General features: G+C 45.4%; 1 pseudogene; it reads right to left on the bottom strand.

The window, feature by feature from the left end:
- Window positions 1-25168, bottom strand: part of LOC144806557 (uncharacterized) — a 49963-nt pseudogene extending 24795 nt beyond the window's left edge.
- Window positions 25169-25607: the final 439 nt, after the last annotated feature.

Genomic DNA, 25607 nt, shown 5'->3' with positions numbered 1-25607 from the left:
CTGTTCCATTACATCCTGAAAGCCAGCCAATATTTGCATTCCAGTTCGGAGATCGCATTTTGGTGCCGAATTCCTCAGGGGTATACTGAGAGTCCATCCATTTTTAATCAGTTGCTAAAGAAATCATTAGAGAGTTTGAACATGCCTGGAGAATCTGTATTGGTTCAATATATTGATGACCCATTAGTGGCATCAAAGACGAAAGATGCATGTGTAGCAGACACTGTTACATTATTGAACCATTTGGCAGAAGAGGGACATAAGGTGTCTCCATCTAAATTACAATTTTGTCAGAAAGAAGTACAATATTTGGGTCATAAAATTGCTAAAGGAATTAGACAAGTCACTACAGAAAGAATCAAAATGATACAAGGAATGCAACCACCTAAAACACAAAGACAAGTGAGAATGTTTCCAGGAATGGTAGGTAACTGTAGACAATGGATTAGTGGATTTTCACTGATAGCTAAACCTTTGCAAAGATTAACAAGAGCAGATGTAAAGGACCCTATAGTCTTGAATAAAGCTGAAATGGAAGACTTCGAACAGCTAAAAATAAGTGTATGTGAAGCTCCAGCTTTAGGAATGCCTGACTATGAAAAAGAATTTGAACTGTATTGCAGTGAAGGAGAAGGATGTGCATTGTCCATCCTAATTCAAAGGCATGGAAAATTGAGAAATCAATTGCATATTTCTCAGCTGTTTTGGATCCAGTTGCAAAAGCCTTACCAGGTTGTTTAAAAGCAGTAGCAGCTTCAAGTGTAAGTTTGGAACAGAGTGAAGGAATAGTGAAGTGATTTTCTGTGAGGGTGTATGTACCTCATTCTGTGGAAATTCTTCTCACTAGAACAAAAACACAATTCCTTACCAACAACAGAATGACAAAATATGAGAAAACAATTCTAGGAGCAGATAATGTAACATTTTCACAATGTGTGAATGTAAATCCATCTACACTGTTGCCTGATGTTATGGAAGCTGAAGTAAGAAATTAGGTTGATCACAAATGTTTAGATGTTCTTGAGTATTGTACTAAACCAAGACCTGACATCAGAGATGAATCATTGCCTGAATCTGACTATGTAATGTTTGTTGATGGTTCATGTCTGAGAACAGATGAGGGTGTTTTGAGTGCTGCATATGCTGTATGCACAGCGGCAGATGTACTGGAAGCATCTTGTCTGAAAGGAATTGGTTCTGCTCAAATAGCGGAATTGATTGCTTTGATTCGAGCATGTGAATTGGGAAAAGAGATAAGAGTTACCATAGTGACTGACAGTCAGTATGGGTTTGGGGTTGTCCATGATTAGGGGCAATTGTGGTCCCAAAGAGGTTATTTAACTTCTGCAGGATCCCCCATAAGAAATGCTGAATTTGTAAAAATGTTGATTGATGCAATTCAATTGCCTGATAAAATCGCTGTAGTAAAGTGTGCAGCCCATATAAAAGGAGATGACTACGTCACTAGAGGTAATAGGTATGTCGATTCCATTGCAAAATACTGCGCTGAAAATCTAGCATCTATAAATCGGGACAGAAAAGAAGAACATGTTTCAAGTCCTTTAATGCTAACCACAGTAGTTGAGACTTGGCAGGAAGTAAAACAGATGCAGGAAGACGCTAGTAAGGAAGAGAAAAACAATGGGTTAAAAGCAGGATGTAGACAGAGGGAAGAAGATGAAATTTGGGTTTACAAAGATGAAAGACCAGTAGTGCCTGATAACATGATTTCAAATATGGCCAGAATGTACCATGGTCAAGCTCATATTGTCTGGGATGCGATGATTCGAATGTTTAGACAGACATGGTATAACCCCAAATTTAGGATGAATGCTGAGAGCCTATGCCAGAGATGTCAGCAATTTAATCCAAGAAGGAAAACAGTTGTGTGCTTGGGAACCATAGGACGGGAGGGAGGTCCATTCACACGAATGCAGTTAGATTTCATTGAACTGCTACCCTGAAACAGACTCAGATATGTATTAGTAATCATTTGCCTGTTTTCCCGGTGGGTAGAAGCCTTCCCCACTAGGAGGAATGATGGAGTGACTGTTGCAAAATTACCGTTGCATGAAATTATACCACGCTAGTGGTTCCCAGTAACTATTGAAACAGATCATGGGACTCATTTTCAAAATGAATTGTTGCAAATGATTTGTGAAGCACTGGACATTCGTCAGAAATTACATTGTGCTTACAGACCAGAGGCTTCTGGGGTTGTTGAGCAAGTAAATGGAACAATAAAAAACAGGATTGCAAAAATGTGTTTGGCTACTGGACTGAAATGGCCAGGCGCTTTGCCACTTGTTTTGATGACTCTAAGAAGCATACCTGACAAAAAGACTGCACTAAGTCCACATGAGATTCTGATGGGAAGAGTGTTGAGACAAGCATTTGTGCCAGTTGATAAACTGTTAACTATTAATGATGACATCATGCTGGATTACTGACGTGGTAACTTCTGTGTTCCATCAGGTGGGAACTGAGTCAAACTCAAAAGAGAAACATCCAGCTCATAATCTAGATCCTGGAGAATGGGTTCAGATAAAGGTGCATCGAAGAAGAAACTGCTTAGTGCCTCGCTGGCAAAAACCAAGACAAGTTATTTTGGTCAGCACAACTGCAATTAAATGTGCCGGAGTAAAGAGATGGGTGCATGCAAGCCACACCATCTGTGTGCCTGAACCTGAAAATCCATAAGAGGAAGGTGAAAGCACAACGGATTCAGATTCTGAAGGTGAAACAGAAAGAAATCCACATACTGAAGCTCGACCTGTATGTTGACATCTGGAGATATCAGATGCCAGTTCTGCATCTGATGGAGGTGAAATTGTGGAAATACCAAATATTGAAGATCGACCTGAAAGTCGAGATTCGGTAAGAACGGATACCAGTAAGGACATTGAGCAATGTGGAGATAAAATTGGTAATCAAGAAAATACTGAAAGACAGTCTGAAAGCTCCGGAATTAGGAACCAAAGTCTCGAAGCTGGAAAAGAAGAAAGAACTCACGATGAGGATGAGCTTCCAAGTACCAAGTTATGGAGATGTTCCTAACAGAGTGAAACTACTGACTAAAGAAAAAACAGTTTCTGAAAAAGAACAAGACGTCATCAAGTTCATCATAATTGAACTGCAGAAAATTCAGAAACTGAAACTGATGACAGTGGAGATGAAACTCAATTGAGAAGGAGTTCAAGAAAAAGAGCTTGGAGAGTGGAATGAAACACTATTGAACCCAAATTAAAGAAAGCTCGAAAAGGAGATAATTGGCCTAATGGAACTGATGAACTGAAATTTAAACTGGTTAATAAAGCGAAAGAACCAGAAGAACAAGTAGTGGGGTTAAGCTTTATTGTTCAATTACTTAAAATCGTTACAATATACTATTTTTACAAAAAACTTCCAAAGAAAAGAAGAAGAAAAGAAAAAAAAAAGAAAAAAAAAGTTACAATCTCAGGCAACTTGCTACGAACTGTAGAGAAGTTTAAAACATTAAAAACGTTTATCCAAAATGGCAGTAAAGTGCAAGTACATAAAGCTTTGTGGAGAGTATTATTATAGTCTCTCTTGCTTGAAGCCCGGCTGGTTTTGTTTTAGTGACTCCGTTTTCTGTGACAAGGCTGCCCGGATTGCTTCAATGAATTTCCCTAACCGTGCGGCTATTTGGGGTATTTTAGCAGAAAAACACAGGTCTGAGACTTCTCTACATCGTACTAGGGCATGAGACCTGCAGATGGGAACAACCAGCTGGTGCCGCTCGCTAGCCAGTTTAGGACAGCAGCACAGCAAGTGGAGCCAGAAGAACAAGTAAATGAAATAACCAGTCAAAAGGAGTTGTTGGGAAAGAAAATAGAGGTTGACCAAATCAAAAATATAAATCACCTGAATGGACTTACATGGTCTTGCCTCCTATAAATGAAGTGAACAGCATTCAAGAAAATCTGAATCACATAGAAGAGGCGAAAGAAAGTGAGTTAAAATTGTGGCTCAGAGAAAAGAAAAGATATCTGAACTTGAACTGGAAAAGAGAAAAGAACAAAGATACCAAGATTTGTAATCTGGTTGGAAGAAACACTATAAGTGTAAACATAAAATTCTAAGTTTACTAAAAAAAACATGGCTACTAATGATGTAACTAGATCAAAATGTGCTATTCTTAGAAAATGGTTTAGAATGTGGTTAATATGTACTGGATTATTAATGTTAATATGGTTGATTTTAGCTATTATTATTCCTTTTAGGCCAAACTTTGAGAAGATGAAAACAAATGAAAGTATGAATGAACAGAAAATCGACTTAAAGAGTGATACATTACATGTGTATAAACCAGAAATTCATCAAGATAACTCAATAAGTGATTTTTCCAAGAATACATTTTCAAAGTTATTATCTGAGTATGTTAAAACTATGGATGCTAGTGACTGTTATGTGTTGGTAAAATTGCCAGCATCAGTTTCGGAGGGGGTGACCTATCACCATCTCCCACTTACATATGGAGATTCTTGTCGTGTACTAACACGTTTATTTTATAGGACAGGTGAATTAGAGTATTATTATTCAAATTCTGATGATGTTTTTGCAAAATTGAAAATTGTAGCTGAACTAAACAAAATTAAGTCTGTAAACGTTTTTGGTGAATATTTTTTAGAAACACAAGAATTGACTCATGATTATGCATTTAAACATAATTTGACCTGTAAATTGAGAAATGAAGAAAACGCATTTTTAGATATGGTTGTTCAACTAGAATTTTGATGGTTAGAAGGGCTCCTAGGGTGGGCCATGGGAGAAAAACAATACAGGGTGACTGCATTCTAATTACCTTCGAAGACCCCAGAGTAGTTGAGTACATCTGCTCAGGGGAAGACTTCAGTTCAAATGGTGGGATAGGAACAAGGCGCCTTTCATTTTTCTACCCACCCAGATTTCCAGACGGTCCTCTTAACGATGGACCTGGGAAACAGTGGGTTCTCGATATCGGGGCAGAGAAAGGGAAGAGTGGGGAGGGCAACATCAGAGGGGGAACTATAGCGAACCATCATGCTGGGAGGGCTGGAATGGAATACCAACAATGAACAGGTATAGTGGCTTAGAGTCAGTTGACTGACCATCACAGCCAGGAGACCTTGGGAGGCTAAATCTAGAGAAGCCCGACATTCCTTCTGTTCCTCACATTGGTGATGCTTCCAAGGGGGATCCCCAAGTTTTGGGTGTCGTTTTTTGGAATATTGCTGGACTTCGCCCAAAAATTGAAGATGGGAGTATCATGAACCTCGTGGGTTGTCATCAAATTGTCTGCCTTCAGGAGACATGGTCACCGACGGAACTCCACCTTTTAGGCTTCAAGACGTATTTCTCCCCAGCATTGGTGGGGGCCAAGGGCAGGCCAAAGGGGGGACTAAACATTTATATAGCTAATACCCTTCAGCAAATAAAAATAACCACTATTGAACTAGATGATAACTTCCAGATTCTCTGCCTCTCCTTGCCCAAAAAAGAGTCAGCCGTCCTCATTAATTTCTATAACAACCTCGAGGAACAACAGCTCCTGAGGGTGATATCAAATCTAAATGAGAAACTATCTAACCTAAGGCAGGTAAAAGGCGAAAAGGGCACCGTATTCTTCCTATGGGGGGGGGCGAATTTCAACTTACATCACTGCAACCATTTGGGGAAAAACTGTGCTGGGATGGTGACTGAGGAGGGTAACCTCCTTACCCATTTTCGTCACACCAAACTGGGCGCTATGATGAATGACCTGTTTTCAGACTTGAACCTCCTAATAGTTAACACCCTAGATGGTAGTACCAACCAGTTAGAACCAACCTATGTGGGAAGGCGGTCTTACTCGACTATATTCTAATATCGGCTGGCCTCCTAAATAGAGTTAAGCACTTTGAAGTTATCCCTAACGCTTTAAGCGACCACTCGGCCCTTAAACTGGAACTGAATTTAATCCACTATCAATCCCTACCCCAAATTATAGTAAAAGCCCTGAGTCAGAATAATATACATCTGGGTCAGCTAAATGGGTATACAATAAAGTGGGGGAAGATAAACCCTGGCGAACTTACCGAAGAGCTGATAAAATCTGTATATCCCCAGATAAAAAAATGCCTGGACTTAATGGCGGCAAATGAGGAAATTCTAAGTAATTTCTCTATAATTTTGGATAAAATTAAGTCCCTACTTAGAGCGAAACCAATAGCCCGAAACTCGAACAAGAAAGGGTGGTTTAACCACGATTGCCCACTGGCTCATTCCAAACTAAAAGTGGCACTAAATAAAGATGATAGAGATCTCCACCTAATTGCCACATTAAGAAAGGAATACCTTCTTGTGCGGAATCAGAGAAAGGCAGAATTAAAGCAGGCTTTGTGGGACGAACTTCACAAAAGTGCTTCAGCAAAAAATAGTGAAGCCTTTTGGAGAGTAGTGAGAACTCCATTTTTGGAAGATGAAAAAACCCCAAAAATTGAAGTCGCTATAGAAGAGGCCGTGTGGGTATCGCACTTTTCTAAAATTTTCCAAAAAAGAGAAATAAACCAAGAAACTGATGGTGAAACTCGCCCTGACGTGACATATCCCATCCCAATAGAGTTTGACATCTCGGAGGTCCTTCTGGCCCTAAAATTAAGTAAAAATGGAAAAGCTCCCGGGCCTGATGGAGTCCCAGTGGATTTTTTTAAACACAACACAGACCTCTGGGCCCCCATCCTTACCAGGGTATGCGCGGCAGCTGCAAAGAAAGGGCTTCTGGAGTCCTGGACGAAGTCCGTTATGGTCCCGATTGTTAAAAAGGGAGACCGCCAGGACCCTGCCTGCTACCGCCCGATTTCCTTGTTGGACTCGTTGGGCAAGGTAGCTGGAAGGGTAATCCTGGAGCGACTCCAGCAGCGGGTGGAGGAAAGGGGCATTTTGTCTGATTTGCAATTTGGTTTCCGGGAAGGTTTCGGGACAGTAGAACAGGCCCTAAACCTTTCTATTATTATAGGGAAGCACTTCATGCAAAGCAGGACAGACTCTACATGGTCTATGTGGATCTGTCTGCTGCTTTTGATTGTGTCTCCCATACGAAACTATGGTCCGTGCTGTCACAAATGGGGGTGGACTTGCCACTTTTAAACTTCCTGAGGGAATTATATTCCAAGGCTTCTGCGAGGGTCCGTTTCGGTACAAAGGGCGAGCTATCGGCATCTTTCGGAGTGGAGCGTGGAGTCAGGCAACGATGTGTCCTGGCCCCCTTCTTATTCTCCCTCTATACCAACAGCTTGGAGGTTGAGCTTTTGAGGGGTGCCCAGGACCTCCCACAGGCAAAACAACGCCCGATTCCCGTTCTACTCTATGCAGACGATGCCGTCCTACTGGCACGGACCCCCTGCGAACTCCAGAAGGTACTTTCTACATATTCGTCCTTCATGGGCAGTCTTGACCTCCATATTAACGTAAAGAAGACCTTTGTAATGACGGCAGGCACAGGGAGAAAACGGCCTAAGGACCTAATGCTTAAAAACCAAAAAATAGAGCTGACGTCTGATTACTGTTACCTAGGCATCATGATAGATGACAAACTGTCTTGGAAAGTGGCAGTCGAGGCCAGGAAACATTGCTTCAAGAGAGCCATAGCAGCCCTGGTGTCCTTTTCGCAAAAACTGGGCAAACGATCGCCCCTGGAACTATTAAAAATCTATAGAGCTAAATGCCAGTCAACAGCATTGTACGGGGCTGGCGTCTGGTGGCACACGGATGTTTCTGCGCTACAGGTTGCAGAAAACGCATTTTAAGGTTTCTCCATGTGGCGCCAAAACGATCATCAACGTATGCGTGCCATACTGAATTAGGCACACCATACGTTGAGGATCTGGCAAAAATTCAACCGTTGCTCCTATGGCGACGCATCTGGACCTCGGATAAAAATACACTAACCAAGAGGATCGTGGCAGATGCCATGACACTAGATTACTCCCTAAAAATAAGATGGCTCGCCTATATTAGAAATTTTCTCACTGACCTAGGCCTAGAGATCTACTATTCTACACCGGCAAAGATCAGTGAGATATCTAAGAAAGAGCTAAAAGATTTGGCCTTGGGCCACTTGGATAACCTAAGGCTTGTCAGCGAAATAGGGAAACCCTCTGTCCACCACGCCATCATTGTACAGACTACGTTTACCATCCAGCCCTACTTAAACCTTGAAATAGGTATTTTTGATTGATTTCTTCTGACTAGATTCAGACTAAACCTATTCCACCGGTTAGTAGCTTTCCCTACAATGAATGCTTGGGACCCAATTTTACCCCTCTGTCCCTGCGATGACAAATCAGTGCAGTCCACCCTACATGTAGCCATGTTTTGCAAATTTTACAATGATCATCGTAAACTCTGGCTACTATCTCTGCTAAAATCATGGGGTTACAGACAGTGTCGCCCTGCCATGCTGTGCATACAGCTCTTAGATTCAGAAATCACCTGTTATCACGTTCTCAACTCTCTGAAATGCATTTTTAGACACAGGAAAAACCTGTAAAGTGATGTCTGCAAAAGTAAAAGACTAATGTTTTTTTATTAATTAACTCATTCAAATGAATTGTGAAATTATAGTTCCTTTAATTTCTGTATTTTAAACTGCATTGTACCGTAAATCTCATGTTTAATATTATAATAATATGTACAATATTGCTTTTATGGATTTCTAATTTTGAAATACCGAATAAAGAAAATTTGAATATGGTTGAGGAAAGAAGAAGTGAATATAAAAGAAAAGAAAAAATGAAGCACCCTAAAACTAAATTGTGGACATTTGATGATGAAAATATTGAAGGGCATAATGTAAATGTGGCCATAAGCATGAATACACCATTATTAGGCAAACTATGTATTAGGAGAGACAACACTGTGTATGACAATTATTTTGTGGGAGCGAGTCAATGTGAAGACACATACATTATAAAAGGGGGTTGGGGGTTTAAAGGTGGAAATGACCCAGTTTTTCCAGGAATTTACTTTTTGTGCGGAAAGAAAGCATAATATAGGTTGCCTGATTACTGGTATGGGTCTTGTTATATAGGCTTGGTCTTCCCTAAAATTTTCCATGTAGATAGAGGTACTAAAGGAATACATGAGATTGGTAAACCTTTATGCCGTAGAAAGAGAGAAAGTGTAATAGAAATAATAGGTGATGTTTTTGGAGCACTGATACTAGCAGAGGGAATATCATTCAATGCAAACAGAATTCGGAAATTATCAACGATAGTAGATCGTTTGTCAACAGACACAGCAGGTGGATTCTTAATGGTAAACACTGAAATGGTTGCTATGAGGGCTATGGTGATGCAAAATCATCTTGCTCTTGATATAATTTTGGCAAAAGAAGGAGGAGTTTGTGGAATCTTGAAAGTGCAACATTGTTGTACTTACTGTTAGAAATGGGATCCCTGGCTGGCCAGGGCTTGCGCCAAAGTCAGTCAGAGACCACCACTCCTAAGTCAGGGCAAGGGAGTTACACGCCAAGATAACCCCTGCTCACCCCCTGGGTAACGTAGCACGAGCAGCAAGGCTAAACTTGGAGGTGAAGTGAGTTAAGTGTTTGCGCACGCACCCCCAGCAACAACACCCAAGGCCCACCACAAAGGAAACTCCACACAAGGTTATATATAAAAATAGCCTTTGTATTACACCAAAACACATTAGATAAAAACACACACTTTACAATATGGCACGGGCAGAATTTACAGGGGATATATGTACAAGAAAGGGCCACCTGGTCCACTGTCAGGAATCAGCACTTTTAGAACTTAGCACTTAGAACATAGCATAGAAAATCACTGTAGCACAAATTAGCACACAACCAGTAACTACTGGTAACAGATAAGTACCACCTACGCAATCCTAACCACCTTAGGAACAGGTCACGCACGGAGCCAGGACCTCACTAGCACCACCTGTACTAGCAAGAAAGCAACCACCTAAGTATCACAATACCTGTAGGGGAATAAGCACATAACACATGATGCATAACATAGATTCAGAGGTGTAATGAACAAAGCACATGACGCATTAACAACACATTCAGAGGTGCAGGGAAGGAAAACACATGATGCCTAAAAACATTCAGAGGTGTATCAAAGGACACAATTGCGCCAAACTCACATTAGTCACCACCTGTGACTGTCCCTAGGCCAACTGGCCTTTCCAGGGCTAGGACGCCCTGTGTCCCAGTGTCACGGGCCTAAACGTGGCAGCTGCCCACGAAGTGCGGGACAGATGGAGACAATGGTGGGGCCAACGTGGGAGCCTCGCAGGCTCTGAAGAAAGGAAATGCCCTCTAGAGCCTCTCTGGACTCTCTGCAAGAATGCGGCCGTTGTTGGAGCCTTGCTGGGCTCAAAAACAAGAAATGCCCCCGAGCCTCTCTGGGCTCTGAAAACAACCGCTGCCTGTTTGGCTGGAGTCCCCCTCCTGGGGACTCAAAAACAACAATGGCCCTGGAGCCTCAGGGCTCCTAATTACAAATGCCCCCGGGGAGCCTCGTGGCGCTGAACAATATCGGGCCTCGGAAGGGCTGGAAGCAGCCCGCTGCTTGCTGGGACCGCCCGACCCTACCCTGGGCCTGTGTCTCGGTGGGGTCCCTCTCGGGGGACCCGTGAGCAATTTGGCACCTGCCTGGAGCCTCTCAGGGCTCGAACCAAATACTGCCCCCGTTGGTGGAGTCCCCCCCTTGGGGGACTTGGAATTCAAAAGTGGCCCCAAGAGCCTCTGTGGCTCCACACAACTGTCCTCGCGCTGGAGGGGAGGGGCAGGCACCGGCAATGTGCCCCGATGCCCTCCTCTTCCAGACTGGACCCCGGACCCCACTCACCGGGTCGTAGGCTTCCTCTTGGCTCCCTCCTCTGCCGGCTCCTCTCCTGGGCGGCGGTAGGGGAAGCCTTCTCTCCTGGGCTGCGGGGCTCTCTTCCCAACACGGGATCCTCATGGCCAGACTCCTCTCTCTCCTTCCGGGTCCCAGGCGGCGCGGGCACTAGAAGGCAGACCGGGGCTCTCCCTCGCTCATGGGAGCCCCGGTGGTGACACGGCTATCCTCTTCCAGGTTGTGGTGGGAGAGGGACGTCCCGCCCCTCTCTCGCTGGACATAGGCTGACTCGGCAGCCAATAGCAGCGCGGCCTCCCTGTCGAGCCTCCTCCCTCGGCTCTGGTCGCGCTGGTCGGACAAAATCACGGCAGAAACCAACTTGGGCAAAAGATGCCGGGTGGGCACCGGCCAAGGCACACAGGGCGCTCCCAAGCACCAAAGATGAGCACAGCGCTTCCAGGCGCTTTAGAAAAGAAATGAAGCGCTCCCAGCGCCAAAGACAAAGTACAGTGCTCACAAGCGCTATGGGGCGAAAATAAAGTGCTCTCAAGCGCTAGAGGCCTAAATAAAGTGCTCCCAAGCGCTAAAGGCACAAACCAAGTGCTCCCAAGCGCTAGCAGGAACCAGCAGGAACCAAAAAGTCCAGGACAAAAGGTCCTTCAGCAGAGCAAGGTAGGGGGGGCAAGGCTGGGCCAGGGGCCAGCTCACTGGGCCCTCCAGGCAGGAAGGCAGTCCCAAGTGGCGGTTCCTCCTGGCCTCCAGCAGCAGCAGCCCCCCTCAGATAGGATCCTGGAACAGAACAAAATATAAGGGGACACAGCCCCTTCTTATACTACTAAATCCTTTGTCTGTAGGTGGAGGGTGGGGGAGAAACCAGTCGCAGCTGGTTTTGGAGCACCCTTGATGGCTCAACCACCCCTTTCATTCACTAGGGAGGCTAGGGTCGTTAGACGCACCACAGGGGGCGGAGCCAGCATTGTGTGGGGAAAGCCCAGCCCCATTCAGGAACCAGGTGCAGTCCTCCCCAGCCATCAGCATGCTAATCTCCACACTCACCACCGGGCAGACCCATCATGACTCATGGACCCTGGCATCCCAGCCAGCTCCAGCCAATCACACGCCAGCACCTTCACAGCACACACACAGCCATATCTAGAAGTGGCACTTCCACACTAGACACATACACGCCGCATACATCATTTCGTAGCATTCAATCACACGAGTCCGCACATACCAGACTCGAGCCTGTACACCCCACGCATCAGGAACTACCAGGGACACATACATTCCCCATGCATTCCTATGGGTGGGCAGGCCTATCTCACCACATGCACTCAAAGTGTGCACGCACTTTCCACTGGGCCACAGTGAAAGTGCGCAGAACCCAAAAATCACCATCACCAGGTCACCATTAAAAGCAAAAAGTTTAGGGGTGAACCTGCCAGAAGGGCCAAGTCCAACACAACCCCCTTCCAGCCAAAACGCAGGGTAGACCAATCACCACCGTGATGGACTTCCCTGCTTGGGGCGATAGAACACGGACGCGGGCCTGCAACTGCAGGGACACCCTCCTGTTCTACGCCACTGTGAACCCATGGGATTCCTTCTTAACACACTGTCTGGACCAACTGGGCTACCCCACTGGTACTCCCGAGCAGTCCGCGGCCAGGACCAGGCCCTGGGCCACCCAGGTGCCACCGGTCCTTGCCTATTCGCAGAGCGGGGGTAGGAACCCCTGGCACATAGTAGCTATTTTCCATTTTCCACTCTTCCTGTCTGCAAGACAGGACTAGACTGCCACTGGTTCTCCAACCTAGGGTCTACAACCTCAGGCGGACCAGGAGTCTCAGGGAAGGCTCTCCTCCCTCTACCTCTTCTCCTAGGGTTCCTCCTCCTCCGGCAAGGGGTACACCTAGAACGCCATTCCAACCCAGGGTTTAACCACTCAGGTTTCACCAGGGTCAGAGGTGGGCTCTCCCACCCTCTGCACCCCTTTCCAGAGGTCTGCCCTCTCCCAACTGGAGAGGTTCCTCTGGAGGAAGAACCGGTCAGGTCACTGGTTACAGTCGTCCTACCCTTCAGGTCAGGCTGATCCTGAACCTGGCCTCCCAACCTTTGGTCTAAAACCTTTGGTGGAACAATTGCCTGGCACTCCAGGACTTCTGGGGATTCTCACACCATCCACCTAAGGCTAACAAATGACACATATGTTGTGTGACTGTCTGTCTGGTGCAGATCTACCATCCCCTGTCCACCTGACAGTGCGCGAAGATCCCCCAGACCAGAAGTGGCGCCACCCGGGTCCCCCCAAGAAGATCTAGCCCCACTGGCTAGTCCCTGGTCCACTGGTGCATCCACTGGGAAACTCATCCCCAATCACTCCTCACTTCGGACTTCTGTGCACTCCCTCCTGGAGTAGCACTGCCGGACACTGGAATCACAGGAGCTCTGGTTACAGACGCTCCAGGTCCTCTACTCACTGGGAGATCTTCCTCAAATGGACTAACAGGACAGCCTAGGTCCCCAACCTGGTGTTCCCTCAAGAAACCATCCAAGTCCTGAGGCAGGGCTTTGTGCGCCTGGGGACCCTCTGTCGCCCACTCACTCTTGCTCCACTGAGCCAGGCAGTGAGCCCCTACACCCTCCTCGCTATCCTGGGACCTAGGTGGGCTACACTGAGCCTCTTCCACCACGCTGGGCTGGAAGATACCTAAACCACTACTTTTGGAGTCACTCTTCAATGACTCTAGAGAACCTCTAGCACTTTCCCAGCGCTCTGCTTTATCCGCAAGCTCACATGCCTCAGACAATCCACACCCCAACAGGTGTTGGCGCAACCCCGGCACACAACAACTGAGCAGGTGTTCTTTGAGAACCAGATCACACAGTTTATCAAAATCAGATTCCACGGGAACTCTTATCCAATCAAACAGTGCATCCTCACATTCATCCACAAACTCCTCCCAAGACTGGTGAGACAGTTTCCTACTGCCCCTGAATTTCAACCTTAACTCCTCCTCCTGAGAAACAGGTACCAGACTGGGGGAAGTTGGACTGGGATTTCCTACTCTGAAATCTATATAGCTGCCACCACTGGACTCAACCCTCCCTGGGGAGCCCAGAAAACTAAAACTGCGCTCAGGGGATAGTCTACCTTCCAGGGCTATCTTCTTCCTGGCCAAGGCCCTCTCAGCCTCTGCAATTCTCTCTTGCACACCCAGCTGCGCTATCTCTCAGCATGCTCTAACCTGAGCTTCTCCATAGCCAGCTGGTGCTTCCTCTCTTCCCTCCTATCCAACCACTCCTCAGGGACAGGGAAAGGGATGAGGCGCTGCCTCCACTACTGGACCCAGCAAGGGACTCCCTATCTATGGGCTATTCTCTATCTGCTGGCATCCATGCACTGTCATCTTCTCCCTCCTCACTGCGCTCAAGATCCCACTGACCCTTTTGCCATAGGATCAGGCTGATCCTAAGTTCGGACAGAGTGTCTGAATCATCCACCCCTATGTCTCTCTCTTCACAGAACCTTACCAACTCTCCGATACTGTATCTAAACAGATCACAGAAATCAAAAGCAGGCTCCATTTTGGCGGACGTTCTAGGGAAAAGACTATACAGGGAACCTAGGGGTCTGAGCTTAACACAGGAGTACACAATTCACAAAGTATTCAGCAAGCTCTCTATCCCAGGGAACTCACACTCATTTGTCTAGTGCCACACACCATTCATCCACACACAACCCTCCCCTCGGACTGGTAAGGCAGTTTCTACCACCCCTGATTCCTCAACCTGACCACACGTGACACAGGTACCAAACTCTGGGCGCAGGGCGGGGGACAAATGTACTGGACATAATTACACAATGATACCTTTAGGAGAAGAAATATGGAACTTCAAAAACAATAATCCCCAAAATGTGATTTATCTAAAATGCAGAGATGTGTAGTGCGGCCAGTTGCCACTGTGGTACAACGCAAACACAAATCCTTATCCTTACCGCTGCGTCCAATGTTAGAAATGGGATCCCTGGCTGGCCAGGGCTTCGCCAAAGTCAGTCAGAGACCACCACTCCTAAGTCAGGGCAAAGGAGTTACACGCCAAGAAAACCCCTGCTCACCCCCTGGGTAACGTAGCACGAGCAGCAATGCTAAACTTGGAGGCGATGTGAGTTAAGTGTTTGCGCACGCACCCCCAGCAACAACACCCAAGACCCACCACAAAGGAAACTCCACACAAGGTTATATATAAAAATAGCCTTTGTATTACACCAAAACACATTAGATACAAAACACACACTTTACAATATGCCAACAGGCACGGGCAGAATTTACAGGGGATATGTACAAGACAGGGCCACCTGCACCACTGTCAGGAATCAGCACTTTTAGAACTTAGCACTTAGAACATAGCATAGAAAATTACTATAGCACAAATTAGCACACAACCAGTAAGTACTGGTAACAGGTAAGTACCACCTACGCAATCCTAACCACCTTAGGAACAGGTCACGCAGGGAACCAGGACCTCACTAGCACCACTGCACTAGCAAGAAAACAACCACCTAAGTATCACAATACCTGTAAGAGTATAAGCACATAACACATGATGCATAACATACATTCAGAGGTGTAAGGAACAAGGCACATGACGCATTAACAACACACTCAGAGGTGCAGGGAAGGAAAACACATGATGCCTAAAAACATTCAGAGGTGTATCAAAGAACACAATTGCGCCAAACTCACATTAGTCACCACCTGTGACTGTCCCTAGGCCAACTGGCCTTTCTAGGGCTAGGACGCCCTGTGTCCCAGTGTCAGAGGCCTAAACGTGGCAGCTGCCCACGAAGTGCTGGGCAGCTGGAGACAATGGTGGGGCCAACGTGGGAGCCTCGCAGGCTCTGAAGAAAGGAAATGCCCTCTAGAGCCTCTCTGGACTCTCTCCAAGAATGCGGCCGTCATTGGAGCCTTGTTGGGCTCAAAAACAAGCAATGCCCCCGAGCCTCTCTGGGCTCTGAAAACAACCGCTGCCTGTTTGGCTGGAGTCCCCCTCCTGGGGACTCAAAAACGACAATGGCCCTGGAGCCTCAGGGTTCCTAATTACAAATGCCCCCGGGGAGCCTCGTGGCTCTGAACAATATCGTGCCTCGGAAGGGGGGGAAGCAGTCTGCTGCTAGCTGGGGCCGCCCGACCCTCCCCTGGGCCTGTGTCTCGGTGGGGTCCCTCTCGGGGGACCTGTGAGCAATGTGGCACCTGCCTGGAGCCTCTCAGGGCTCAAACCAAACACTGCCCCCGTTGGTGGAGTCCCCCCCTTGGGGGACTCGGAATTCAAAAGTGGCCCCAAGAGCCTCTGTGGCTCCACACAACTGTCCTCGCGCTCGAGGGGAGGGGCCGGCACCGGCAATGTGCCCCGACGCCCTCCTCTTCCAGACTGGACCCAGGACCCCACTCACCGGGTCGTAGGCTTCCTCTTGGCTCCCTCCTCTGCTGGCTCCTCTCCTGGGCGGCGGTAGGGGAAGCCTTCTCTCCTGGGCTGCGGGGCTCTGTTCCCAACACGGGAGCCTCGCGGCCGGACTCCTCTTTCTCCTTCTGGGTCCCAGGCGGCACGGGCACTAAAAGGCAGACCGGGGCTCTCCCTAGCTCATGGTAGCCCCGGTGGTGACGCGGCTATCCTCTTCCGGGTTGTGGTGGGAGAGGGACGTCCCACCCCTCTCTCTCTGGACATAGGCTGACTCGGCAGCCAATAGCAGCGCGGCCTCCCTGGCGAGCTTCCTCCCTCGGCTCTGGTCGCGCTGGTCGGGCAAAATCACGGCAGAAACCAACTCGGGCAAAAGATGCCGGGTGGGCACCGGCCAAGGCACACAGGGCGCTCCCAAGCGCCAAAGACGAGCACAGTGCTTCCAGGCGCTTTAGAAAAGAAATGAAGCGCTCCCAGCGCCAAAGACAAAGTACAGCGCTCACAAGCGCTATGGGGTGAAAATAAAGCGCTCTCAAGCGCTAGAGACCCAAATAACGCGCTCCCAAGTGCTAAAGGCACAAACCAAGTGCTCCCAAGCGCTAGTAGGAACCAGCAGGAACCAAAAAGTCCAGGACAAAAGGTCCTTCAGCAGAGCAAGGTAGGGGGGGCAAGGCTGGGCCAGGGGCCAGCTCACTGGGCCCTCCAGGCAGGAAGGCAGTCCCAAGTGGCGGTTCCTCCTGGCCTCCATCAGCAGCAGCCCCCCTCAGATAGGATCCTGGAACAGAACAAATTGTAAGGGGACACAGCCCCTTCTTATACTACGAAATCCTTTGTCTGTAGGTGCAGGGTGGGGGAGAAACCAGTCGCAGCAGGTTTTGGAGCACCCTTGATGGCTCAACCACCCCTTTCATTCACTAGGGTGGCTAGGGTCGTTAGACGCACCACAGGGGGCGGAGCCAGCATTGTGTGGGGAAAGCCCAGCCCCATTCAGGAACCAGGTGCAGTCCTCCCCAGCCTCAGCATGCTAATCTCCACACTCACCACCGGGCAGACCCATCATGACTCATGGAGCCTGGCATCCCAGCCAGCTCCAGCCAATCACACGGCAGCACCTTCACAGCACACACACAGCCATGTCTAGAAGTGGCACTTCCACACTAGACACATACACGCCGCATACATCATTTCGCAGCATTCAATCACACGAGTCCGCACATACCAGACTCGAGCCTGTACACCCCACGCATCAGGAACTACCAGGGACACATACATTCCCCATGCATTCCTATGGGAGGGCAGGCCTATCTCACCACATGCACTCAAAGTATGCACACACTTTCCACTGGGCCACAGTGAAAGTGCGCAGAACCCAAAAATCACCATCACCAGGTCACCATTAAAAGCAAAATGTTTAGGGGTGAACCTGCCAGAAGGGCTAAGTCCAACACTTACAATCCAGACAAAAGTCAGAACATTGAGAGATATATTACAAATCTCACAGAATTGCATAAGGAAATTGAACCACTGGAGGTTGATGGTGTTCTTGAGAAACTTGGTAGACGTTTTTCAGCAATTAAGAATTGGTTTTCAGAAATAGGTAGATCTATTATAGGGAAAATACTAATACCAGGTACTGTAATAATAGTAGTAATCTTAGTTTTGAAATTAAGTTATCAATGTAGAAAGAGAAGAAATGTTAAAAGAATTTTAAAGAAGGCAATTGAAGAGAAACAAGATAGGGAAAGAGAAAAAGGTGATATTGAGATGGAAGAGATTAGAGACAAGTTGTACCAAGACAGCAAAAGAATTAAAGAAACAAATGTATAGCTCATACAAATTGAAAGAATTTGAAACATGTTGGGATAAAATGTGCAAACATTTGGGAGTTATTTGGTGATAAATCACCAAAGGCGGGAGATGATGGAGTGAGTTGAAGAAACAAAATTTTGCATACCCCTCACGGAGTTACTTTCTCATAAGGTTAATATGAACTAATCGTGTGGTTTGAGAAAGCGAACCAACATAGAATAGAATGCACCTACACAAATACATTTGGGATAATAAATTGCACGCGATTGATAAGCAAATAACATACTCATTTATGTGACTCGTCAGAAAAGGTACGCATTTGCCATAACGTAATCATAAATTGCATGAATGTGCTTTTGTTTGTTTATTTGTGGCAGAAACATGAAGACTGGTTATTGAAATCACGCATAAATGTTGCTTAAAGCTAGGTAAATACTAACTGGGATACTATTAGAAAGGGAGAGGTAAACAGAAGGGCTTTATTTCTCAAATTTACGTTTATTTGTGTTTGTTTCTATAATAGTTCCCTGGTTTGAGGCCTATGTGGCCTAGTGCGAGTAAAGAAAATGGAAGCCGACTCTCACTTTGAGATGGCGATCTGAGTACGCATGCGCCAGTCTGAGAGCGAGCAACTCGTGTCTGCGCTGAATGGGTCAAGGACAGTGTGGCCTGTTGAAACAAGGGTTTAACTTTTCGAATGTCAGCGTCCTGAATGTGGGAAAGGAACAGCATATAACACTTTCTCCGAACACTGCGGAAGAAGCATGCAATGGCCTTACTATTTTTCAAAATTATAATGATGACTCTGTGAGAAATGGACAGTAAGACGATGAGGTGATGCTCATCCACCCCTTAATGGACCAATCTCGGACAGTCTAGAACCTTAAAGTTTCAATTTTAAAAAGATTAGTTAGTGAAAAAGGGTATAAAAGAGGACATTTGAGATGATGAAAAAAGTTGACGATTTCCAAACTTATCTTGCACCCCGAGATGCTGTCGTCTGCGCAATTTTTCCAAAGGCATAGGGACTTTAAATTTTTCTGAACTTTAATTTTGAATGCGTGCGAAGTCCTATGAGAGGGGATATCGAGAAAGGTAGAGAGGTTTTCCTGGGAACTATTCTGTCCTATGCTGATGACTGTGCTTTCCACATCTTGGTAATATTAACCTTACTTATTTCCTAAATGTCATGCTAATAAATTACAGTTTGAAATTTGAATTTTCTTTTAGGTCAATTACATTTCTAACTGTTTCCATTGAAATAAAATTTATGAGTTTGCTAAAGATTTGTTTCATATCTAAAGTTAAATAAATAGAGAATTAAGCAGGCCTTGTTATCCGTTAAAGTTAACTTTTACTAGCAGATTCATCGACAAATAATGGTAGGGTGTGTTAAATGCTTTACCTTAAATCAAACCATGGTACATAAAGTTTTAGATACTCCGCTATTATCCAGTAGCTCTCCTCTGATTGTCACTGAATCCTCGGAGCAGAATATAAGAATGTGTGAATGATTTATAATGTTTTGGGCTCATTGAGTGAGTAAATTGAGATAGCTCCCTGGGATGAGGTGATAGTTTGTAGAGAATTTCTATGGGACCGCTGCATCACAGCCGAAGCTCTGTGACCTTCATTACTGATCCTGCACTCTTCTGAAGTGAAGTACGCGGCCTGGCTGTCACACAGCTGCAGCTCTGCGACCTTCATTATTGATCCTGCACTCTTCTGAAGTGTGCTCGGCCTGGCTGTCACACAGCTGCAGCTCTGTGACCTTCATTATTGATCCTGCTCTCTTCTGAAGTGTGCTCGGCCTGGCTATCACACAGCTGCAGCTCTGTGACCTTCATTATTGATCCTGCACTCTTCTGAAGTGTGCTCGGCCTGGCTATCACACAGCTGCAGCTCTGTGACCTTCGTTATTGATCCTGCTCTCTTCTGAAGTGTGCTCGGCCTGGCTATCACACAGCTGCAGCTCTATGACCTTCATTATTGATCCTGCACTCTTCTGAAGTGTGCTCGGCCTGGCTATCACACAGCTGCAGCTCTGTGACCTTCATTATTGATCCTGCTCTCTTCTGAAGTGTACTCGGCCTGGCTATCACACAGCTGCAGCTCTGTGACCTTCATTATTGATCCTGCTCTCTTCTGAAGTGTGCTCGGCCTGGCTATCACACAGCTGCAGCTCTGTGACCTTCATTATTGATCCTGCACTCTTCTGAAGTGTGCTCGGCCGGGCTATCACACAGCTGCAGCTTTGTGGCCTTCATTATTGATCCGGCACTCTTCTAGCTATCACACAGCTGCTGCTCTAGCTTTCAGAAAGCTGTTAATAACCAAGGGCCTGATTTAGATCTCGGCGGACGGGTTACTCCATCACAACAGTGATGAATATCCCGTCCGCCGAAATATTAATCCATTGGATATAATGGAATTCACATTCCCGCGGATGGAATATCTGTCACCGTTGTGATGGAGTAACCCGTCCGCCAAGATCTAAATCAGGCCCTAAATGTTTCAACTTCTCTCTCTCCTCGGATTTGATTGAATGATGGAAATGACCAAATTCAAATTCAGTCTTATTGTGTGATTACTTAAACATATAACAATTTTAAAAATTGCATAATTCATGTATACAAGGATTTTTTTTTAAAAGACACAATTATTGCTGAAAAGGTGCGTTAATCTTGCTAAAAAGTGCGGTGTAGTTAAAATGTCCGGCTAATGACTGATTGCCTAAAAAGTTAAAAGCCTTGGTTGACGAGACAATCATAGCGTTTCTTTAAAAAGCTGGAGAGGGAGACTTAGCCATACATTTTCAAGCAGTAAGTAAGAACAATAAGTATTAGGAAAAAAAAATGGTCAAGTAAACTATACTGGGTGATCAAATGTTCATGAGTTCATTGTGGGACTGCGTAACGGTGCAGCCAGAGGCAGGGAGGTTTGCGGCCCCGTATTTGCCCAGTGATTTGACCACTCTGGTGGCAAATTTGGTGAACCGAAAGTTCAGCTTTGTATTTTCAGAGCTCATGTCGGCTATTATCGCCTGGCGACATATACGAGCTCCGAGTTTGTTCCGTTCGTCACGCAGTAAGTTCCTCCTGTCATTGAGCAATGCGGGTGCACCATTGCTTCAGAGGGGTAGCCACATTTTCTACATTCAGTACTGACATTTGGGCGCCGCCATTTAAGTAAATGCCCAAAAAAAGGCCATTCTCCCAATCTATAGGAACATAAATTTTAACTTCCAAAAAAGTGCAAACGTGCATGATAAATAAGATGATTCAATCCTTGGTTTGAAGTCAGAAATAACTGCCCAGGCGTGTTTCCTTCTGGACAGTTTTGCCCTGTCTGAATGAAAGGACCATAGCCGGACAATTCTCTTAATAACAGTCTTTAACGCTGGCTGTGATGGATTTGTTCCCCAGTATTCCTTGACGCTGAGTAGCTGCAAGGAATGGTTGAGATGATGCCGATGTTTTTGGCTAGATTGACTCGTCAGTATTTAATTCCGAAGTCTAATCTCCAAGCAGCCTTTCCGGGAAGTGCGCAGTCTATTGCAAAGCTTGATAAACGCACCAGCCTCGACACCTTGATGGTCTAATAGTCCAAGTTCAAGTCTGATTTGGGCTGGTGACAAGGCTCTTGGAGGTACCTTGCTTGTTTAAAAATGTTGGTGGTTAATTTGTTTAGAGGGGTACTTAATGCGCCCATCATGATCTCATGCCATATGATGGGGAGTTGGTTATCTTTGTCTTCATCACCTTTAGCAATGGGGTAAGGCTTGGGCCAAGTAGTTGTTTTGAATGTTTCGCTGAGGCAACCTCGCGTGACCAGGCTTTTGCCCTTACGGCGTCCCCAAAAAATCTTCCCAAATTTTTGTAATGAGATACTGTTTCAATGTTTTTATTATTAAAGAACGACCCACTTCTTTGCTGCTTCTGCTTCCCAAAATAAATTATTTTTGTTTTTGACAAATTCAGTTCAAGTTTATTGTTGTGTAGGTCGGCAGCTGATTAAGTAATCTCTGCTGTCCTACTTTTGTATGGCTCAGTAACACAAGGTCGTCAGCATATAAAAGACTGCTAATGCGGGGTCCGTCTATTTGAGGGGGATGAGGATTGACATTGTTGAGTAAAGGAGATAGGTCTGAAATAAACAAGTTAAAAAGGAGTGGAGCCAACATGCAGCCTTGTTGGACACCGCTATTTGTCAAAATCTTCCTTAAGACATGGCACCCATCTACCAACTTTATTGAAATCCAGGTTTTCAAATGAAGTTGAATTATGGCTTTTAAGAGGGCCGGAGGTATGCCCCAGCTCTCTAATTTCTTGCCACAGACGGCACCAGGTCAAAAGCTGCATTTAAGTCCACAAAGCAGCAGTGAAGTTAGATACCTTGGACTCACGCTTTCTCCATCAAAACAGATAATGCAAGTAGGTTACTAGTTGTTTAGGAGTTCACCTGGTTGAAGGGAAGGCGCTTTGTTGATTCGGCCCAGGCCGACAGCTCTTCCAGCAAAATACTGACATAGCATTTAGATTTGATGTCGAGGAGAGCTTACATTCAGAAGTTCTTAGGGTCATTTCTCTTTCCACTTTTATAGGGTGGATAATAGCGCCTTTCTAAGACTCCAGGATGTTGTGGTTTAGCCTACAGTATGAAAACAGGGTTGCCAAGTGGTCTGACCACAAATCTACGTCCGATTTAAACAGGGCTTGAGGAAGACCGTTAGGCCCAGGAGCTCCTTCTGACCTTGCTTTCCTGATTGTACGGGCAATGTTGTTTCTTAACACTTCTGGTGTCGTCAAGGCCACCATCAGGGGGTCTTCGCTTTGCTCCTTTCCGTCAAATGTTTTTGCTTCCAGGACATGATTAGCTAAGTTGTTAGGCTTGGTCTTACCAATGCGTTTGGCTTCAAAAGGTAATAACTCTAAATTAGTTGATGGGGGTGCTAGAATACCGTCCCTTTTGAGTGGTCTCGGAATTGTTCAGATAAAAACTGAGTCCATTCTTCTGAGGTTATATTTGCGCTAACAAACCCACTTCTACCTAAAGGACCCCTGTTAACTACAGACCAGAATAACTTTGTGTTGGAGTTCTTGCTTGCGTGAACCAGCTTCAGCCAGAACTGATCAGACGCCATTTGTCTGTCCCTGCATATAGATGCTTTGAATGCTTTACGTGCTTGCTTGTAGTTGTTAAAAAAGCTTGTGTTTTCTGGGGTTTTCCTAGCCAGGCGTAGGGCCAAGGTTCTTTGAGATTTCAACTTTTTTGTCGCTAATGAAATGCGAGGTTGTGTAATGTGCTGACGAGTATGGCTCGAAGACGGAAATTCGGATATTAATCATCATTTGTTCCACATCAGAGCTTCATAGGTAAATGTCATGCACTGCAAGGGTTAACCCAGAGAGCTGCAGCTCACATTCTTCTGCTTCAGGGCTAAATGTCATGCACTGCGAGGGTTAACCCCGAGAGCTGCAGCTCACATTCTCCTGCTTTCACTTCTGCTTTTCTACACAGTTCTCTGGCCACTGTCACAGAACCATTAATGATGCAAAAAATAACCAAAACCACAGCCAGCTCTGAAGAATCTTCTTATAGTGCTTGTTAAATAGTTTTGAGTGTGTTGGGTTTATATGTTTTATTACTAATCTCTAAAATTAGCTGAAACACCCTTTTTAGTTCAAGCATTGTTCAAGGTGTTGATTTTACAGGTAGCATGGTCAGGTGTGCTTGGATTTCTTTTGTTAAAAATTCTCTCACAGAATAAAAACAAAAATGTTTCTTTACTTTTAGTCCACTTTGTGCTAGTCTTCCAATGGGTTTCCTGATATTGCATGTTTTTCCTAGCTGTAAGGAAATAAACAATAGCACAGAATAGACACGTTCATTGATGGTGATGGTGGAGTGCTCGCTGATTTTTTTTTAGGTTTGAAGATTGACAAAAGCTTTTTGCACGTTCACTGCCATGATATGGTTTTTCTCCTGTTTGTCTTCGCTGATGAATCCTTAATGTTGATTAGTCACTAAAACTACTTCAACATTAACTGCACTTGAATATTTTTTATCCACTGTGTGTTTTCTGATGCTCTTTTAGGGTTGATAATTGACAAAAGCTCTTCAGACATTCACTGCACTTGAATGTTTTTTCTCCAGTGTGTGTTTTGTGATGCCGTTTTAGGTTTGATGAACATGTAAAGCTCTTCCCACAGTCATTGCACTTGAATGGTTTTTCCCCAGTGTGTATTTTCTGATGCCGTTTTAGGTTTGATAATAGACTAAAGCTTTTCACACATTCACTGCACTTGAATGTTTTTTCTCCAGTGTGTGTTCGCTGATGCCGTTTTAGGTTTGATAAACATATAAACTCCTTCACACATTCACTGCACTTGAATGGTTTTTCTCCAGTGTGTGTTCGCTGATGAATCCTTAATGTTGAAGAATCACTAAAACTACTTCCACATTCACTGCAATGGTATGGTTTTTCCCCAGTGTGTGCTCGCTGATGTTTATGTAGGACTGATAAGCGACAAAATCTCTTCCCACATTCACTGCAATGGTATGGTTTTTCTCCAGTGTGTGTTCGCTGATGAATCCTTAATGTTGAAGATTGACTAAAACGACTTCCACATTCACTGCACTTGAATGATTTTTCCCCTGTGTGTGTTCGCTCATGCCGTTTTAGGTGTGATGATTGATGAAAGCGCTTTAGACATTCACTGCAAGAATATGGTTTTTCTTCAGTGTGTGTTCTCTGATGCCGTTTTAGGTATGATAAATATATAAAGCTCTTCCCACATTCACTGCACTTGAATGGCTTTTCCCCTGTGTGTGTTCGCTGATGACTCCTGAGTTTAGATGATTCCGTAAAACTACTTCCACATTCACTGCAAGTGTATGTTTTTTCTTTCTTGGTTAGTGTCTCTGAGTCGGGTATGTATTTTTCTACATCTTTTGACTGTGCTTTCTGAAGGGCCAACATGACTGACAAAGCACTTATGTTATTCTCACACTCCCTGTATGCCTGTGGTATTTTGCTCGTCTGCTTTCCGATTAAACACTAAAGTGAAAAGGTTACCAAATACTCGCCACACTCATAACGTGTGTAAGGCTTTTTTGCCGGTGATTGTGTCTTTAGACAGGATAATGGTTCGGCAAGCTTGCGGGTAAATATCCATCTTCCTTCTGGTCGGTGCACACTTGGACAGTACTCTGTGTTTTATATAGCAGAACCCCCATTTCTTTTAACTTTTAGTTAACTGTGCTTTTCGCTGGTTGCTGTGGAATGGCCTGAAGGAGTTTAAAATACACCTCTAGCACTGAATAGTGGTCTTATATCGCTTTAGGAAGCAGAGTACTGCTGTAACCACCTCATGATCAGAGCTGGTATTGTACATGTTTACACAAGAAGTGGTTGATCAGTGTTGCCTTAATTTTCTAGAGGTCATTTTTTCATCTTGAGTCACGGAGGTGCACAGCTGAGATTCG

This window comes from Lissotriton helveticus (genome assembly GCF_964261635.1).
Source record: "Lissotriton helveticus chromosome 1_1 unlocalized genomic scaffold, aLisHel1.1 SUPER_1_unloc_85, whole genome shotgun sequence".
Taxonomy (NCBI): Eukaryota; Metazoa; Chordata; class Amphibia; order Caudata; family Salamandridae; genus Lissotriton; species Lissotriton helveticus.
This window is presented reverse-complemented; position numbering and strand designations above follow the sequence as displayed.